Raw genomic sequence first — 5,529 nt, forward strand, 5'->3', positions numbered from 1 at the left:
AAAACGGGGCAGTGGGATTAGTTTGGGATTGAAACTGGACTGTGGGGAGAGAGCGGGGCAGTGGGATTAGTTTGGGGATTGATACAGGGCAATGGGGAGAGAGCGGTGCAGTGGAATTAGTTTGGGGATTGATTCAGGACTATGGGGGTGAGCGGAGCAGTGGGATTAGTTTGGGGATTGATACAGGACTATGGGGAGAGAGCGGGGCAGGGGGATTAGTTTGTGGATTGATTGAGGGCTATGGGGAGAGAGCGGGACAGTGGGATTAGTTTGGATTGATACAGGACTGTGGGTAGAGAGCGGGCAGTGGGATTAGTTTGGGGATTGATACAGGACTATGGGTAGAGAGCGGGGCAGTGGGATTAGCTTGGGGATTGATACAGGACTATGGGGAGAAAGCGGGGCAGTGGAATTATTTTGGGGATTGATACAGGACTATGGGTAGGGTACGATGCAGTGGGATTAGTTTGGGGATTGATACAGGACTATGGGGAAAGAGTGTTGGCAGTGGGAATAGTTTGGAGCTTGATACAGGGCTATGGGGACAGAGCGGGGCATTGGGATTAGTTTGGAGATTGATACATGGCTATGGGGATAGAACGGGGCAGTGGGATTAGTTTGGAGATTGATACATGGCTATGGGGAGAGAGCGGGGCTGTGGGATTAGTTTGGGAATTGACACAGGACTATGGGGAGAGAGCGGGGCAGTGGGATTAGTTTGGCGATTGATGCAGGTCTATGGGGAGAGAGCGGGGCAGTGAGATTAGTTTGGGGATTGATACAGGACTATGGGGAGAGAGCGGGGCAGTGGGATTAGTTTGGGGATTGATACAGGGCTATGGGGAGAGAGCGGGGCAGTGGGATTAGTTTGGGGATTGATACAGGACTATGGGGAGAGAGCGGGGCAGTGGGATTAGTTTGGGGATTGACACAGGACTATGGGGAGAGAGCGGGCCAGTGGGATTAGTTTGGAGATTGATGCAGGACTATGGGGATAGAGAAGGGCAGTGGGATTAGTTTGGGGATTGATACAGGACTATGGGGAGAGAGCAGGGCAGTGGGATTAGTTTGGGGATTGATACAGGACAATGAGAAGAGAGCGGGGCAGTGGGATTAGTTTGCAGATTGATACAGGACTATGGGGAGAGAGCAGGGCAGTGGGATTAGTTTGGAGATTGATACAGGACGATGGGGAGAGATCGGGTCAGTGGGATTAGTTTGGAGATTGAAACAGGACTATGGGGAGAGAGCGGGGCAGTGGGATTAGTTTGGGGATTGGTACAGGACTATGGGGAGAGAGCGGGGCAGTGGGATTAGTTTGGGGATTGATACTGGACTATGGGGAGACAGTGGGGCCGTGGGATTAGTTTGGGGATTGATACAGGACGATGGTGAGAGAGCGGGCAGTGGGATTAGTTTGGGGATTGAAACAGGACTATGGGGAGAGAGCGGGGCAGTGAGATTAGTTTGGAGATTGATACAGGACGATGGAGAGAGAGCGGGGCAGTGGGATTAGTTTGGGGATTGATACAGGACAATGATAAGAGAGCGGGGCAGTGGGATTAGTTTGCAGATTGATACAGGACTATGGGGAGAGAGCGGGGCAGTGGGATTAGTTTGGAGATTGATACAGGACGATGGAGAGAGAGCGGGGCAGTGGGATTAGTTTGGGGATTGATAGAGGACGATGGGGAGAGAGCGGGGCAGTGGGATTAGTTTGGAGATTGCCGCAGGACTATGGGGAGAGAGTGGGGCAGTGGGATTATTTGCAGATTGATACAGGGCGATGGGGAGAGAGTGGGGCTGTGGGATAAGTTTGGAGATTGATACAGGTCTATGGGGAGAGAGCGGGGCAGTGGGATTAGTTTGGGGATTGAAACCGGACTATGGGAGAGAGCGTGGCAGAGGGATTTGTTTGGGGCTTGATACAGGACTATGGGGAGAGAGCGGGGCAGTGGGATTAGTTTGGGGATTGATACAGGACTATGGGGAGAGAGCGGGGCAGTGGGATTAGTTTGGGGATTGATACAGGACTATGGGGGGAGAGCGGGGCAGTGGGATTAGTTTGTGGATTGATTCAGGCTGTGGGGAGAGAGCGGGGCAGTGGGATTAGTTTGGGTATTGATACAGGGCTTAGGGGAGAGTGCGGGGCAGTAGGATTAGTTTGGAGATTGATTCCGGGCTATGGGGAGAGAGCGGGGCAGTGGGATTAGTTTGCGGATTGATGCAGGACTATGGTGAGAGAGCGGGGTAGTGGGATTAGTTTGGGGATTGATACAGGACTATGGGGAGAGAGTGGGGCAGTGGGATTAGTTTGGGATTGATACAGGACTATGGTGAGAGAGCGGGGCAGTGGGATTAATTTGGGGATTGATACAGGGCTATGGGGAGAGAGCGGGGCAGTGGGATTAGTTTGGGGATTGATATCGGACTATGGGGACAGAGAGGGACAGTGTGATTAGTTTGGAGATTGATACAGGACTATGGGTGGAGAGCGGGGCAGTAGGATTAGTTTGGGGATCGATACAGGGCTATGGGTGAGAGCGGGGCAGTGGAATTAGTTTGGGGATTGATTCAGGACTATGGGGGTGAGCGGAGCAGTGGGATTAGTTTGGGGATTGATACAGGACTATGGGGAGAGAGCGGGGCAGGGGGATTAGTTTGTGGATTGATACAGGGCTATGAGGAGAGAGCGGGACAGTGGGATTAGTTTGGATTGATACAGGACTATGGGGATAGAGCGGGGCAGTGGGATTAGTTTCGAGATTGATACAGGACGATGGGGAGAGAGCGGGCAGTGTGATTAGTTTGGGGATTGATACAGGACTATGGGGAGAGAGCGGGGCAGTGGGATTAGTTTGGAGATTGATACAGGACTATGGGGAGAGAGCGGGCAGTGGGATTAGTTTGGGGATTGATACAGGATTTGGGGAGAGTGCGGGGTAGTGGGATTAGTTAGGGGATTGATACAGGACTATGGGTAGAGAGCGGGGCAGTGGGATTAGCTTGGGGATTGATACAGGACTATGGGGAGAAAGCGGGGCAGTGGAATTATTTTGGGGATTGATACAGGACTATGGGTAGGGAACGATGCAGTGGGATTAGTTTGGGGATTGATACAGGACTATGGGGAAAGAGTGTTGGCAGTGGGAATAGTTTGGAGATTGATACAGGGCTATGGGGAGAGAGCGGGGCACTGGGATTAGTTTGGAGATTGATACATGGCTATGGGGAGAGAGCGGGGCTGTGGGATTAGTTTGGGGATTGATACCGGACTATGGGGAGAGAGCGGGGCACAGGGATTGGTTTGGCGATTGATGCAGGTCTATGGGGAGAGAGCGGGGCAGTGGGATTAGTTTGGGGATTGATAAAGGACTATGGGGAGAGAGCGGGGCAGTGGGATTAGTTTGGGGATTGATACAGGACTATGGGGAGAGAGCGGGGCAGTGGGATTAGTTTGGAGATTGATGCAGGACTATGGGGAGAGAGAAGGGCAGTGGGATTAGTTTAGGGATTGATACAGGACTATGGGGAGAGAGCGGGGCAGTGGGATTAGTTTGGGGATTGATACAGGACTATGAGAAGAGAGCGTGGCAGTGGGATTAGTTTGGAGATTGATACAGGACTATGGGGAGAGAGCGGGGCAGTGGGATCAGTTTGGAGATTGATACAGAACTATGGGGAGAGAGCGGGGCAGTGGGATTAGTTTGTGAATTGACACAGGATTATGGGGAGACAGCGGGGCAGTGGAATTAGTTTGGGGATTGATACAGGACTATGGGGAGAAAGCGGGGCAGTGGGATTAGTTTGGGGATTGACACAGGATTATGGGGAGACAGCGGGGCAGTGGAATTAGTTTGGGGATTGATATAGGACTGTGGGGAGAGAGCGGGGCTGTGGGATTAGTATGGGGATTGATACAGGGCTATGGGCAGAGAGCGGGGCAGTGGGATTAGTTTGGGGATTGATACAGGACTATGGGGAGAGAGCGGGGCAGTGGGATTAGTTTGGGGATTGACACAGGACTATGGGGAGAGAGCGGGCCAGTGGGATTAGTTTGGAGATTGATGCAGGACTATGGGGATAGAGAAGGGCAGTGGGATTAGTTTGTGGATTGATACAGGACTATGGGTAGAGAGCGGGGCAGTGGGATTAGTTTGGGGATTGATACAGGACAATGAGAAGAGAGCGGGGCAGTGGGATTAGTTTGCAGATTGATACAGGACTATGGGGAGAGAGCAGGGCAGTGGGATTAGTTTGGAGATTGATACAGGACGATGGGGAGAGATCGGGTCAGTGGGATTAGTTTGGAGATTGAAACAGGACTATGGGGAGAGAGCGGGGCAGTGGGATTAGTTTGGGGATTTGTACAGGACTATGGGGAGAGAGCGGGGCAGTGGGATTAGTTTGGGGATTGATACTGGACTATGGGGAGACAGTGGGGCCGTGGGATTAGTTTGGGGATTGATACAGGACGATGGTGAGAGAGCGGGCAGTGGGATTAGTTTGGGGATTGAAACAGGACTATGGGGAGAGAGCGGGGCAGTGAGATTAGTTAGGGGATTGATACAGGACAATGAGAAGAGAGCGGGGCAGTGGGATTAGTTTGCAGATTGATACAGGACTATGGGGAGAGAGCGGGGCAGTGGGATTAGTTTGGAGATTGATACAGGACGATGGAGAGAGAGCGGGGCAGTGGGATTAGTTTGGGGATTGATACAGGACTATGGGGAGAGAGCGGGGCAGTGGGATTAGTTTGGAGATTGATGCAGGACTATGGGGAGAGAGAAGGGCAGTGGGATTAGTTTGGGGATTGATACAGGACTATGGGGAGAGAGCGGGGCAGTGGGATTAGTTTGGGGATTGATACAGGACTATGAGAAGAGAGCGTGGCAGTGGGATTAGTTTGGAGATTGATACAGGACTATGGGGAGAGAGCGGGGCAGTGGGATCAGTTTGGAGATTGATACAGAACTATGGGGAGAGAGCGGGGCAGTGGGATTAGTTTGGGGATTGACACAGGATTATGGGGAGAGAGTGGGACCGTTGGATTAGTTTGGAGATTGACACAGAATAATGGGGATAGAGCGGGGCAGTGGGATTAGTTTGCGTATTGATACAAACTATGGGGAGAAAACGGGGCAGTGGGATTAGTTTGGGATTGAAACTGGACTATGGGGAGAGAGCGGGGCAGTGGGATTAGTTTGGGGATTGATACAGGGCTATGGGGAGAGAGCGGTGCAGTGGAATTAGTTTGGGGATTGATTCAGGACTATGGGGGTGAGCGGAGCAGTGGGATTAGTTTGGGGATTGATACAGGACTATGGGGAGAGAGCGGGGCAGGGGGATTAGTTTGTGGATTGATTGAGGGCTATGGGGAGAGAGCGGGACAGTGGGATTAGTTTGGATTGATACAGGACTGTGGGTAGAGAGCGGGGCAGTGGGATTAGTTTGGAGATTGATACAGAACTCTGGGGAGAGAGCGGGCAGTGCGATTAGATTGGGGATTGATACAGGACTATGGGGAGA

The sequence above is a fragment of the Pristiophorus japonicus genome, chromosome 33 (assembly GCF_044704955.1).
Source record: "Pristiophorus japonicus isolate sPriJap1 chromosome 33, sPriJap1.hap1, whole genome shotgun sequence".
NCBI classification, from domain to species: domain Eukaryota; kingdom Metazoa; phylum Chordata; class Chondrichthyes; family Pristiophoridae; genus Pristiophorus; species Pristiophorus japonicus.